This window comes from Canis lupus, chromosome 25 (genome assembly GCF_003254725.2).
Source record: "Canis lupus dingo isolate Sandy chromosome 25, ASM325472v2, whole genome shotgun sequence".
Taxonomy (NCBI): Eukaryota; Metazoa; Chordata; class Mammalia; order Carnivora; family Canidae; genus Canis; species Canis lupus.
This window is the reverse complement of record NC_064267.1, coordinates 47,583,969-47,599,195: the sequence shown is the minus strand read 5'-3', so window position 1 is coordinate 47,599,195 and position 15,227 is coordinate 47,583,969. Positions and strand designations below refer to the sequence as shown.

At 52.5% G+C, this 15,227-nt stretch overlaps 1 long non-coding RNA gene across 1 annotated transcript in view; it reads right to left on the bottom strand.

Moving 5' to 3' along the window:
- Positions 1-1,019: 1,019 nt before the first annotated feature.
- LOC112669955 (uncharacterized) overlaps positions 1,020-15,227 on the bottom strand; it is a 29,141-nt gene continuing 14,933 nt past the window's right edge. Inside the window, exons 3-5 of the long non-coding RNA XR_004817419.1 lie at positions 6,491-6,625; positions 4,135-4,261; positions 1,020-3,399 (exon numbers count right to left, since the gene is read on the bottom strand). This is a non-coding gene — a long non-coding RNA (uncharacterized LOC112669955). The remainder of the gene's footprint in view (positions 3,400-4,134; positions 4,262-6,490; positions 6,626-15,227) is intronic.

Sequence of the window (15,227 nt, the reverse complement as noted above, 5' to 3'; positions counted from 1 at the left end):
CAGCCGGTCCTGGCGGTGGGCTAATCTTGGCATAAATACCACTCATCCCCTCTTCCGCATCCTTGCCCAGAAAGGTCAGAGCTCACTGGTGTCAAAGCCGAGGCATGGAGATTGCTAGCCCTCGTCTGAGCTTGGGGGGGAATGTGAGACACTAAAACCAGGAATGTTTTTCCTTCTTGCGGAACCAGTGGTGAGATGTGACAAGGATGACACCCAACCAGCTCCCTCGTGCGCACGGCACACACTCACTCCCACGTGCACGATCACAGACACCCAGGTTCACACTCAGGCATGCACTGGCACGTGCTCATACACAAGGTTGCACACCGAAAAGTTGTGCTTACAAACACATGTGCACACCCATGCTTGCATGTACTCACATATATGCACACTCAAAGGTGTACACAGACTCACACTCAGAGACACGTGTGCAAACACAAACTCACCCACGTGCACACGGACAGGCTATAAAGCTGCATGCTGACAATATGGGGTGACGGCCCGAGGAACCCTCAGGTCACAGAGGAGCTTATTTGGGGATGCCCTTTGTCAACGAGATATGGGTTTGTTGGGCAAGAAATCCTCCACCCTGTCCCTGACCTCCCCAGACTTTTCCCACGGCTACGTGTGGCTGTAAAGGACAGAAGTCCTGCAGGCAGGCCACTGGCAAGCGGGCCCAGCATCACTGTGGCTGCAGAGGGTGAACCTGACTGAGTCCTGGGACACCGAGACCTGGGTCCCCACCCAGCAGAGTGCACGCACCTGCATGCACCTGTAGGCACATGCACACACCTCCACGCACATGCACACACATGCATACACATGCATGCCTGCACGCACACACACACAGAGTTCTCAATCGCATTTGCTCAAGCCCCAGGCCTGGACCTCGGCCTTGGTTTGCAGAGTTTCAGCTGCATCTGGAAACTTCCTTGAGTCCCAATCCACTTGGAGGAGGCTCGAGTTCCTTGCCGTTCAATGAACCTCCTTTTTTCTTAAGATAAAACTTGGCAGCACAGTAAACACCTAATACTTTTATTATCTATGGAAGACTGACGTTCCAATTTCAAACCCACGTTACAAACTTTTAGGCAGCAGATTTTTAGCATTTTAACGGTGAAAGGAATTCCACTGTCCTGACACAAAGGGCTATCGACTTACTCCGGATCAAACAGCAAGACTCGTCCTGAGATGGGCTGTCTCGCCCAGGCTGAGTGTTGTGTCTGCGCCGGTGGCTTCTTCCCTGACCGGCTGGCCGCCACTGGCAGGCCCTGGCTGCGCTCCCTGCCGGGGTCCCAGGGCACAGCCACCACCCTTGGCCTCCACTTCAGTCAGCGTGGGCATCAGAGCCTCCACGTCCCGCCTGGTTACAACGTGGGGCTCACATGGGAAGACCATCCAGAACCCAATACTGTTCCCACCAGCCTCCAAGTGCAGCCACCACCACCCCCATCTTTGTGCAGCAGAGACCCATCTAGCACCCACCGCACTGGCCTAGGACCAGGGATGCAGAGCAGTGAACCGGCAGCGATGCGATTCTGTGCTGACTGCCGCCGGGGGCGGGGGCCGTGGCGGAGGGACACATGGGCACACGGTGCCCACAGAGGGGGGAGGAGGGGCCGTGGGGAGTGAGGGCATGTGAGCGGGTCCTGGCAAAAGAGCAAAGGTGCACACCTTGCTCACGCAGGCGTGGAGATGCTCTCATGGGATTATCTATTATATGAAAAGGTCTGCATCCCTTTGCTAGGACGGACGGCTAGACCCACAGACCGGGGGCCTCAACAACAGAACTCATTGTCTCTGGGTTCTGGAGGCCAGAAGTCCAGGACCGAGGCGGGTGGGCAGCTGCCTTCTCCCTGAGTCTTCACATGGTCTTCACTTCATGTCTCTGTCTCTGTGTCCAAATTTCCCCTAACACTAAGGATGCCAGTCCTTGGGTTTAGGACCCATTGGGATGACCTTATTTTAACTTGATCATCTCCGTAAAGACCCCATCTCCAAACAAGATGACATTCTGGGGACTGTGACGCCAACATGTGAATCGGGGGAGACACAAGGTAACCCATCCCAATGTCCAGTCGTGACGACTAGACAAGTAGGGGTAAATTACGAGCTGTTAAAAGGTGGCGAAGAACACTCAGGGTAGACGTGTGTGGGTTGCGATACGGAATGATGATGCCCAGGAGAAGAGAGCTGAGGGCAGGGTGTGCACTCGGGGCAGAGGTCCCAAGGGTTATTTGGTGCGGCTCCACCACGTTCATAACACGCGGTGTCACCACTGCGCTAGACCCTGGAGCTCCGGCCTCTGCCCAAGCACATGTCAGGGCTGCACAAACATCCCGCCCCGTTCTCTGGAAGCTGCAAAGGCCACCAGGTGTCCACGGGTCCCAGGGTCCCCGGGCTGCAGATGCCCTGTGCCTGATCCAGCGCCCCACCTCCAGCCCGCAGAGGAGCTGGTCTCCCTACAACCCAGACACCTGCGCGAGGAGATCCGGGAGGTCTCTGGGCTGCTGTCCAGCACCTGCGTACCTGGCCCGGGGGCAGGACGTTCATCCTCAGGCAGCGTAGAATGTGCTGAGGGGAACAGGGCCTGAAACTGGGCACTCTTCCTCCGGCCCAAGGGTGTCCTGTCATGAAAATCCAGGCTCTCCAGGGAGTCACCAGCCCAGTGTGAGGGACAGTGAGCCGTGCCATGAAGCCATCAGCGTCCACCTGACAACAGCAGCAGTCTGGTGGGTTGGGGGACCCCGGGCTGCGGTCCAGCCATGAGGGAACACTGACGTGACTCGGGGAGGGGGACCCTGGTGTGATGGGTGATGCAGGCGAGGGGACGGCCAGCCCCTACAAGCTGGAGAGGTAGGGCTGCCATGTAAAGTGGCAGGACATCCTTGTCTCTAGAGCTGGCCATTTGGCTTCATCTTTGAAGGCAGATTGCTACTGTGTTTTAGGAAAAATAATAATAGGAGACTCCGACGATCACCGTGCAAGAGAAAGTCAGAATCCTTCCCGGGGAAGGGGTGTGGGAGACACCAGGGCCCGACTGTGGTGTGCGCAAGAAGTGTTGAAGGCTGCCTTTGTTGCGGCCTCATTCATAAACAGGGAAGATGTCAGGACGGGGGCACCAGTGGGACCGTGGGGGTGGGGAGGAAGCACGACTGCCCCCCGCAGTGCTTGGGAGTGTGGACTTTAGGGAGGAGGGCATGGTCCCGGCAGTAGGAGGCACCCCAAAAACACGGCAACAGAGGGAGAGCTGAGGGCAGATCGAGCCAGTGGGCCCCGGGTGTGGAAAGGAACAGCTGGAAGTCCCCGCCGAGTTGACTTTCCTGCATCACAATCTCCCTGCTGGCCTGGCCTTCCGTCAAGTTGTGTGGACGATGGCAACTCTGTCTTTGCTGTGCTCTGAGGAATGAGTAGAAGGGGCTGTGGGCTTGCAGCACGGGCTGGGGAGAGGCCCGGTGTGCAGGGTGGTGAGCAGCCCGTGAGAAGTCAGACTCGAGATGTTCAGATGGAACCTGCAGAAGCGGTGAGCCCAGGCTCAGGGGCTCCAGAGCAGTGACCACCCGGATGGTGTTGGAACTTGAATCACCAGGGGCCCCCAGAATGCAGTGGGTGCACAAAGGGTGAAATTCTTATGATTTGGTTGTTAAGAGGCCACTCGGGCGGCCTGAGCATGTGGTTCTGGGAACAGGGCCTCCAGGAAATGGGGAGCTCTTGCCATTGTCCAAAGTGCTGCTGGCCAGTGAGAGCTGGGGGCCGTGGACAACAGAGCTGGTGCACGTTGTCTGTCGGGATAGACCAGTGATAAGCCATCCCCGCACTTAGGAGCCTGAACAAAGGGTCACGTCTCACATACAGGCAGGTCCACTGAAGGACAACGGAGGGCTCTCGGTCACTCAGAGCACCAGGCTCATGGAGCAGCCTCCACGTAAAACTGGGCTCAGGGACAGAGACACCTGGCAGGCCCTGCCCTGGCAAATGCTCAACTTGGAAATGGTGCAATTCCGCTCACACATGGTTCCCCCCCGACCGGGAGGGCGGCAGGGGTGCAATCCCACAGGGCTCTGGGAGGGGGCGGGATGCTGACAGCCCCCCACACCCCTGCTGCCTTCCAGCCAGGAGCTGCCCGGCATGTACCTGGCCACCTAGCTCCTCCCGGCGGCTCTGGAGAGGAACAAGGTGACGCCAACCTCATGCACCCCCTCCAGCGGCTCGCTCCGTCTGAATGGGCAGGAAGGTGCCCCAGCGGTGCAGAGCTCGGGTTCTGCCAAGAACACAGGGATGTCCACATGGTCAAGCTGTGTGGCTGACTGGCCTGGAACAGAAAAACCTGCTGCCTGAGTCCTGGAGAAGCAGGTTCACTCGGGACCTCGAGACCTGCCGTGACCCGCAGATCCCTCACAGCAGCACCTGAACTTGGGCTCAAGAGAGAATGACTCAGCTTTGATTTCCTAAGGAGAAGTCCTCAAATGAAGAACCAAGAAAGATCTCCTTCATTTTGAACCGTTCCTTTTCATGCTTTCTACTGAGAAGAGCAACCCAATTCTGACGGTAAATGTGGAACATCTCTGCAGAAGCAGGACTCCCAGCCGCGCAGTAGCGTCTAGACCCCCCGCAGAGGGTCTGCAGATTCCACCCAGGCCGGGCACCCAGGGCCTCAGTGCGTGCCAACCACCCCCCCTTCCTCCCGGGGACCTCTACAGTTTGCTCCGGTGTAAACCAGCTCCGACCAGTGCTCAAAATTAGTAGCTGCCACTGGGCTGAAACCAGCCCCCCAAGGGTGTTCTGGGCGCCTCGGGTATTTTAAAATTGAGTTGGCTGCCAATATTTTAAACGTCATCTTAATTTTAAATATTTATAAAACAGTTCCCGTTTTCAAAATTCCAGATAGCTGGCTTCCTCTGAAAACCCCAGTGATCCAAACTTACGAGGCCCGCAGCCCAGCCAGGCAGCAGTCAGATGGAGCCTGGGGCCCATGTCATCACCATCCACACCACCCACCCCTTCAGGTTACCCAGCTGGCCCCAACTCATCGAAGGCTGTGGCCCCCGGATAGAGGGTGTGTGTTGTGAAGACGAGGGAATGCAGCCGTGCACCTGAACCCCAGCTCCAGCACCTAGACTCATGTCCAGCCCTGGGGAGCCCAGTGATGCTCGTTGAATGAATGAATGAATGAATGAATGAATGAATGAATGCTGACATTGAGAAACATATTGAGCCTTTGAGCCAGGGACCTGGGCTAACCCCTTAGCTCATCCTCTTCCTAGTTTTCTGGGCCATTCGCTTTATAATGACATACATCAAGTCTGCTGGGACATGAGGTGAAACACAGGTGGCAGGGCCCAGCTCAGCAAGCCATGAGGGTCATCCCCTTGTGACTGGGGTCCTCCATCCATCACAGCCCATCCTTGGGGTCAGTGGTGTCAGGGACCCCACTTGATCCCGTCCTCACACCTGACCCTGGATCACCCTCCTACCTTCTTCTTCCACTTTGTGATCACCCCAGAGCCCCCAGGATAATCTCCCTGTGGTCCCATCTGCCAGCTAGCAACCTTAATTCCCCTTTGCCATATAACCTGGCACATTCGCTGGTTCTGTGGAGGACGATGGGGACACCTGGGCTGGGGGGGGCTCTCTTCAGGTGCACCCCGGGCACCCCCCCCAGGGAGGGATGAGATGACGCGGAAGTCCTGCCGCCGGGTTTCCATTCTGGTGAAGCTCCCCGCTGAGCACAAGCGGTCACGTGCGGGCACAGCTTGCGTCACAGCAGAGCAGCCAAGGTCAGTCTTCAAGGGCACTAGGATGCCATCCGCTCACCCAGTGGGAGGTGCTGTGACAGGGGCTCAGGGGAAGAGGATGCACGGGCCGAAGCCACCCTGAGGGCTGCCGGGGAAGCCGTGGGGCAGCTGCCCACGCGGTGCTCCCCCGTGGCTGGCATGGAAAGAGCACAGCTCCCGGAACCGTGGGTCTGGGCAGATTATTTCACTTCCCTAAAACTTCACTCAACTCGGCAGCAAAATGGAGTGGAGACCGGCCACCTCGTCGGGGTGCGGGGAGGGGGACGAGATGGGGCACGTGTGCACCTGGCCGTCCCCTGTCCCCGAGCTGTGCCGAGTGCACGCCGGTCACCAGGGTCGGCTGGCTTTCCACAGAGACCACGTGGGAGCAGTCCAAGCGTAGCCTCCTGTCTTTCCGCCTGGGGCTTGCTCCCCCGCGTGCATCCCCGAGGCACAGACCACTCCCCACCCCACTGCTCACCACGCATCTTTAAGCTTAAAGGAAGAGAAAGGCGGCCTCCCTTCGGCCTCCCTTCGAAAACCATCGGAGGCCGGTGTTCCAGGCCGCGGGAGGTTTCTGAGGCCTGCACCTCTGCGGGGACCCCGAGGCCAAGAGCCCCGGCAGCCAGGCCCGCCTCACTCCAGCTGTGTGGCTCAGACACCCGCTCCACCCCTCTGATCATCGCCGACGGCACGGGCTGGACCCCACGGCTCACCTTGGCCCTCGCGCGCTCCGCGCACCACAGGACACCGCTGGCCTTTGTGCTCTTCCAGTTCAGACCAAAGCCTGGCCTCCCGGAGGCTCGGCTGAAACCCTCGGCTCCACGCCGTCCCTGATTGATACCCCATTGCTGTGTGTGGCCAAAACAAAAAAACAAAAAACAAAAAACCATGATTCACCCAGAAACCACGCTCCATGATAGACAAGTTCAACTGTTATAACTTGTTCTACTTACTTAATAAAGCTTGTAGAATGCTTAAACCCATCTGGATGAAAGCAGCGTGATGAATGTAAAACATGATTATCACGGCAACGCGCACACCCTTTAGCCAAAATTCCGGGGTCCCACCCGCCGGCGAAGAGCATCCCGCGGTGCCCTGGGTGTCCAGCCGCTGGAGGCTGCTGTGCAAACAGACGTCCTCCCGGATGGTGGGACACCTGCCCGCAGGGGGCAGGCCGGGGAGGGGGGAAGCAGCGCGGCTCTCCGCAGGGACACTCTTCACCCCGCGTGGGGTCCGGGAGAGCGCGGGGCCCGGGCAGGCTTTGCGCGCTCGTCAGCCACGCGCCTTGGCGATCAGGGCCGCGGTTTGGGCAGCCTTTCAAAGCCGCCCCCCGGGAGACCCTCAAAGCCCTTCTCAGCCGCGAGCAGGATGCTCCGTGTTTTTATTGCAGGGCGATCCAGAGTTCCTGCGGGATCCTGTAAGCCAGGAGCGCGCGCCGTCCCCACTTGTGTCCTAAACTTTACAGGCCCGGCCGCCTGTCCCCCCCTTGCAGGCGAGCTTCCTAGGCTTGGCCGCGATCGCCGGTCCCCCCCGACAGGCCGCTGAGGCCGTTCCAGCGGGAGGACAGCCAGGGAGGCCTGCTCGTGGCCTGGGAGTGTCCCGCAGGTCCCCTCCTGGAATGTCAGCCCCCACTGGCCCCGCACGCCTCCCACCCCAGCGTGAACTTTGCTGGGGCCAAAAACTCAACTACACAGGAACAGGATGAAGCGGGGGCTGGAGACGGTAAGTAAACAAAGAGCACGATGGAAACCTCAGGATGTTCTCAACTGTGAACCGAGGCAGTGCCAGCAGGTGTGGGGGGGGGCTCCCAGGAGCCCTCCCTCGGGGAGAGCTAGCAAGTCGTCCTCGGGGAGCCAAATCCGGCCTCACCGCAGCTTTCGTGTCACCGTGGCACACCTCCCTCTGCAATCACAGACTAAGTCCCATCTCTTAGTGAATGCATGCCCTCCCGGGCTCGGACGACAGCCACCGCACACCCGGGCTTCCCTGCACGCGGATGAGTTCCCTCGGTCCCCCTGGTCCCTCCCGCTCTGGTGGCTGGCCACCTGCCCATGAAGATGTGGGGTGAGAGGCGCTTCTCCTGGGCACCGTGGCTTGAGCTGCTCTCTCCTTGGAGCTGTCTGATCTGAGACTGGAAGAGATTCATTAGTAGGAAGGCGCTAAGTGTCAACCTCGGGACCATGGATGCTCTGGGCTGGATCGTTCTTTACGGAGTTGGGGGGGGGTGCTCTGTGCACCGTTGGCTGTGTCGCAGCCTCCTGACTACCCACCAGGTGCCAGCAGCCCCTCCACCCAGCAGGGACCAACCAACCACGTCTACAGACACTGCTCATGCCCCTTGGGAGACAAAGTCACCTGGGTGAGCACCGCTGGGGCGGGATGTGGACTAGGATCCTTCCACCTGCAAGGTCCTAACCTTAATGATTCCATGAATCTCCTACCTTTTCCCGGATCATCTGCTCAGTTCAGACTGTGAGACTACTAAGAGCAGGAGACTGGTTCAATTAACCAGGACAGCAACAACAAGAACAACAAATTTGGTATTTTGAGTGTCCTCCGCGAGTAGTACAAGGATTGTGATGGGTGAAGATGAGGGTGTACCCACGCCCAGTCGCCACGAGATGCGGGAGCAGGAGGGTAGTGAGCCGGGCGGAGGGGAGGCCACGGAAACAGGGTTCCTTGGGGATTTCCTTTTGGCCCGAGAGCACTCACAGCAGACGGCCTTGTAAATGAACTTCACAAACTGTTCTTTGTACCTGGAGATGATGGTTTCCGGTCATTCCAGTCACAGGAAGGGGGAGGAGCTAAAAGGGCCAAGGTTTATATGAAATGGGATCACTGGGGCTTAGACTTCTTCAAACAAATGGTTGGTGGACTAAAAAACAAGGGAAGATTTTTAAAAATTGACAGCCAGCCTTCAGATGCCTCACTGTTGGTTTGAGGATGCCCAGGAAAGCCTGACCCAAGGTTTCAGCATCTGATTCTGATTTGCAGGGAACTCAGAAATCCACAGGAAGAAAGCACGTGCCCCACGTCTCCCATATCATGGAATTTCATTATCAGAGCCCTGAACACAGGATAGAAAGCCAAGGATGTAATTCCTTCCTCTCGTTGCCTGCCTGAGGTTTCTCAAACACATCTTTTTATGTCGACTTCTTCAATATGGGTAAGAATGGTGGCTAGGATTGAAATGAGTGATTTTTAAAATAAGTTTCTGCACTGTTTTTATTCCTAAAATCGATGCACCTGGACCTTGTCCGTGACAGCCACACGGGTGAGGGAGTCAGGTCCGAGTGTCAGGACTGGGTGCCAGCCAGCTTCCCCACCTGCTGCCCCCAGGGGCTGCCTCTTGTCCCAGGAGCTCACTCGTCTCGGTTTTAAATGCCTGTTGAGTCTGAGCACAGAAAGCAAGAAGCTTCTGGGTTCCCAGAGCTCAACGGAACCAGGGTGTGAATGAAAGAATCCCAGCTGTGAGTGCTACTGATAAAACAATGCAGACCCCAGCCCTAGATCTACCCCACCCCAAAGTCTCAACGTGTTCCCAAGCCCCTGAGAAATGACCCACTCTTGCCATCAGAGTCACTAGTGGTGGAGAAGGGCTCCGCACCCAGACTATGGTCTATTCTAGATGAAGCAGTGGTGCAGCGGCATAGGCTAACAACCTCATGGGTGGTTGGTGTGAAGAGCCCCGATGTGTAACTCTTGCCAAATGAATAATCCCACCGTGGCCAACTCCAGGCTGCCCACATGAAGTCAGCTACCTCTCCCGATGGCTGAAACTTTAACATTCACCTCTTGGAAGCAAGTATGAGCCACCTCTGGCACGCCACTGAGTCCGGGGCTCTTTCTCCTCTGCAACACCACCTCACTTAGGGCTCCTATGTACCTTATTTACTCTTGCCTCATAAATGCTGAAGAATCAAAAACATTTTTTGGCAACAGAACCAGACAACCTGGCTCTGGGAAAAGACAAAGGGGAGTTTGAGCAAATTTGAGTTGGCTTTTTTATATATATATATAAGAGACATGGTAGCTGCAAAAGAGTGCAAGGAACTTTAATGCTCTCAACTGCGAGCCCCAAAGAACACACACTGTACCCAACATCAAACGCAGCCAGATTTTTATCTCTCAGAAGAGGGAAAGGTGATTTATGTTTCTTTAACTCTTCTGAACAAGGGAGTAGCCTGCCTCATAAAATGAGGCTAATCTTTATTATATATCAGGATTGCTTTTACCCAGTAATTTTTTATTATGGTTGAATAATGATAGTGTCTCCAAAAACAACTGACTCTACTTTACCTGCCTTCATAAAATGATTTTATAATTTTAGATTTCTCTTTAGGGACAGGAAGAAGGGGGGGGGAAAGTAACTTGGTAGATTGATGTGCAATATTAGGGTCATTGTTTCTTATTTAAAAATGACCGACCACTTCTGATGATGACCACAGGTTTGCAACATATAACCCATTAGAACTCCCCAGGGCAAAGAGAGAGTCTGAATAAATGGGGGAACTCCAGGACTCACCTTTAGGAAGAGAAATGGCTTTGTAAATGCAAAAGAAACTCAGTAATAACCTAGAAAATTTAGAGAAAGACCTTTACTGTAACACACCCGATAACTTCATATAAACATCCAAAGCAACCCAAAGCCCCTTCTTACTCGTGCTGTGCATTCATGGTTATTCCAAATGGCAAACAGCTGGAAAGAATTGAGGAGAAAAACAATGGCCATTCATTCTTCAGGATTTCCGAGGAGACAATGTGCACAAGTTTATCTTGATGGCCATTCTAACTGGGTTAATTTGTAATCCCTTCACTTAACCCAGGGCCAGGGCAGGGGGTAGTCATGAGGGGTGGGCAATGGGACTTGAGAGTGACTTCAGAGTTAATTGCTGGGCTCCTTCTTAAGCAAACTCACTGAGCACTCATAACTTGGAACCAGTTCAGGTCACTCTAATTTGCTAGACATGTCCGCTATTATCCATACTTTAATGTACAAAGGCAGCACAAGAGCCAAAACAACAAGGTGGTGCCAAGACTCAATCACCATTAATGTGCATATGAAAGGTCAGTGGGCTGCATAGTTCAGATACACCGAGCAGTAATCCGTCATGTCTAGTGTAACCCAAGGACTCCCCGAGACAGCCCGTAAAGCCATCTAAATTTGACTGTTTATGAAGGTTAACCCAAGAGCACTGATTACAGCCACGGAGTTGACACACATAATTAGGTTAGAAAAGCTCTCTAAGTGAAACCGTAGACAGAATCTTATAGAAACAGATGTTTATCCAACTAATGCTGTTGGGTGAGTGCCATGTGGCCATGGCCGTGAGATGCTCGAGTCCGGAACATCCTTTTAATGTCTTGCCTAATTGTAACTCAGAGGTTTTGGTTTAATGGCCAACAATTGCACTGCCCCGGGACCAGCCAAAGGCAGCATGAGAGGCCATGTCTGCCTGGTGCCCTGTTCCTCACACCTCTTTTGCGGCCTTGGACTTAAACCAGGCAAAAGACAGACCGGGGTCTCCCACAGAAAGAACCTGGCAGAGACAGCATCCGTTGCAGGGAAAAGAGAAGCAGCCATCCTGATATCAAAGCAACATGGCAGTCAACCCACAACTCCAGCCAAAATGCCGCTTTCTCCTACACAACTGGAAGAAGAGCAAGTCACGGGGGAGGACCCCTAAGCTGGGGAAATGGGATAAGCCAGAGGACGCAATGTTCAAGACACCGAGTGAGTGGGCCCCCTTATCTTCTTACCCTGGGAGGGAAAAAGAAGGGAGTGGTGACTGATAACCAGGATAGAGCTCAGAAGGCAATACCTGCCCCGCACCCTCCCACCACTGCCAAGGGGTTTTCTTTCTGAGTGACAAATGGGAGAATCCCCAGCCGCAACTCAGCAGAGAGGAAGCCCTTTCCCTCACCAAGGAACACATACCGGTAACCAGAGCAACTTGAGAAGCAGCACTAGTCTGTGCATGTGTCCCTGAGGATGTGTCCCTGAGGTCCTCGAGAAATGCAAACTCCCTTCCCATTCTGATTCGTTGTCTTCCTCTCCCTGCAATTTCACAGATAACAGAAGTCTAGTAATATTAACATAAAGTGTGACACCCATGGTTGCTCTTCCCCTTCCATCCCCAAACTCCCTCCTGCATTCCATTCTTTCCTTGCTAACTGGCCATCCATCGGACAGTCTCTGCGCCCTCATCCCACTACTGCACCACCACCAATTCCCATCGGTTCTACTTTCCAAATCGCCTTGAGTCTGTCCTCCTTGTCCCATCTCCTCTGCGGCCACCTGCTGCAGGCCTCTGCACTGGTCTCACGCTTGGTGTCCCTCCCCCCATGCTTGCCTGCTGCACTCCATTCCCCATGTGACAGCCAGAATGATCCGCTTAAATCCTTATTCAATCAGGTCATCTCCCTGCCAAAACCCTTTTATGGCTTCCTACTGCCATTTGGATGACATCCAAAACCCCTTTCATGTCTAAAAGCACGATGGAAAGTAATGAAAAGTAGTACAATTAGAGACCATCTTAAAGAAGCCGAAGGGGTGGGCGTCCCAATATCCTGATACGAGCTTATTATAACAAGTTAACATTAAATTGAGGAGCAATAAGTGTCCTAAAAGCTAGTCAAAAGTGGAACACTTTGGGCATAATTGGCATTTTTAAACAAAAGGTGCCATGAAAATATATCTGGAGAGAGCTCCCAATGCTAAACCCAAGGATTTAACTCAACCCTTGTCTAATGATGGGAAACCCATTCATCATGATTGGTGTGATAATGAACCTCTCTGCGCGTCCACGGGGCATAATATGGACTAATACGTGGCTCAAGCAAGACACTGTTGTACATGAAAGTGCTTTGTAAACTGCAAAGGGCATTAACCAATCTTAGATAGTCTAAACTGAAAGCTGTATTCCATTTCCACACTGTTTGTATTGCCCCTCTGTTCTCAAAACTGAATGGAAACATGTCTGGGGGAATAATTGAGGTCATCGTGGTCAAGGTATTTTGCTTCTTGGTGATCTAAAAGTGTTTGGTGAGTTTGCTCATTCTAAAAAAAAAAAAAGAAAAAAGAAAAAAAAGAATATACAAGATCTGTCTCCCAGATATCCCAGTTCTTAGGCAAAGCTGAGGCACGTGTACGGAGGGGGATGCTGCAAATCAACGGAGCATGAGCTATAGGTTTTACAGCAGACTTGTAAGTGGGGCAGCATCATTCTGTCATGAAATTGAATACGGAGCTCTGTGAACTTAGTTCTTTGGGAATAATGAATCATTGATCCTTCCATCAATTCAGAAGAGACATCCAGGTAATGATCAAGGGTCTACTTATTGCTTTTGGCCTTGAACACAAATCAAGAGCATTTACAATGGAAAATGGTCAACTGTGTAATGAAGCCAAAGGAAGGACTTTGTTTCAACGTTGTTGGAAAGTGATGGTGTGTGTCCTTAATCCAAACCCCCCTTCTTTGGCCTCCTGACTCTCTTTCACCCTTCTCAGTTCTCTGCCTCCCACATCTTGCAAGTAGCCATGAGGGTCTCTACTCCTCACCTGCTCAAAGCAGGTGCCCAAAGACACTCTGGACATTTGAAACTTTAGAACGTTGATGTACAGGTAGGTGTCCTAACCCAGGGCTACCTGTGTGGTCATGCAAGTCTGTACAGTGCACATTCCAGTGAACATCATGTTATGACGAGGGATTTTCTACTGCATCCTGGACATCTGGGTAGTATATTAGGTAATCTGGGTTTTCTGTGAATTTCCTATTTTAACAGCACACACTCAGTCTACATTTAGTACACAGGTCCTGGCCTATACATAAGGGATTTAGCTCCAGTGACAATTTGGATTGGATCCCTTACAGTGCCATTCTGGTCTACTTTGTACACTGCTCAAAGGTCATGTCCTGCTCTCAAACCTTCTGGTGTGTTTATTCAGGTCAGTTCCATGTTTGAACAGTTAGATGTCTGCCCAGGACTTCTTATGCAGGGTTTAAAAATCCCTTTCTTCAGCTCCCTCTCATTTGAAATTCTCCTTTCAGTCTCTAAGTTGGGAGGGTGAGGGGCATCAGCTTCCATGAGAGAGGAAGCCTAGAGTCTCCTGTTTGTGTTCAATGACACTAAAACAATGAGGAAAGGAGTGCATCTCCAGGTCTTCAGTGGCTGTCCAGCGTGGGGGACAGAGGTGGGTATCTGCACTCCCCTCTCAGGCTCAACTGACACCAACTTGGGGTGGGAGGTGGGGGGGGGAATCTATGGTATTGGGTTGGGGCACAGGGATATTGCCAAAAAGTTTTCTGTCCTCCTGGGATATGTTTCCCAGTCTTTTGGCCAGAAAGAGCAAGATTGTCTTGGTGTTTTTGTTGTCTACTCCTCCTGGCAGTTCTGAGTTTTCAGGATCCTGTAGCATGCAGTCTGGGATATATGGGACACACACACACACACAAATTTTAATAAAAAAATTTTAAAAGCCAGAGAACGTATCACCATGTTATTCCTCAGCCCTGAGGGTCCTAGTCAGTCCTTTTTTTTTTTTTTTTAAGGTAGGATAAGAGATTTTTGTGCTGGAACTGTTATGTATCTTTTTATCTTTTAAAGATTTTATCTATCTATTTTTTTAAATTTATTTTAGAGAGAGAGCTAGTGCGAGTAGGGAGAGGAGCAGAGGGCTCATGGAGCCAACTACAGTGCTGGATCTCATGACCCTGAGATTGTGACCTGAGCCAAAAAAAACAAGAGTCAGACATTTAACTGACTGAGCCACCCAGGTGCTCCACTAGCCAGTCCTTTTGACATTCAGAATCATCTTGGGATCAATTACCTATTACCTCTGTCCAGGGTTTTGTAGTACTTAGCAGGACCAGCAAAGAGAATGAATATACACCATCTTTTCCAGACTCAGAAGTCTAACAAACTTTTAATTTTGAAGTAATTTTAGATTTACAAAAAAGGTTGCAAAATATACAGAGAGTTCCTATGTACCCTTCACCCAGTTTCCCCTAATATTAACATCATACATAACTAAGACACACTTGTCCAAACTAAAAAATTAACATTGGTACATTACTCTCAATTAAACTCAGATTTTATTGGATTTCACCAGTATTTCAGCTAATACCCTTCTCAGAAATGCTTTTACTCATGTCTCTTTAGTCTTCTCTGATATGTGATCCTCTGTCAATACCTCTTTCCTTTCTATGATCTCATAGACTTGAGGAATGCTGGTCAGGGACTTTGCAGTGCCCCTTAATTTGGGTTTGTCTGATATTTTCTCATGATTAGTCTGGGATCATGGATTTGGGAGAAGAATCCATGGAGATGCAGCAACCTTCTCATATCAGGACTGACACAATATCAGTGTGACTTATCACAGGAGATTCTAATTTTGATCACTTGATTAAGGAGGCATCTGTGAGGCCTCTTCACTGCAGCGTTGGGATT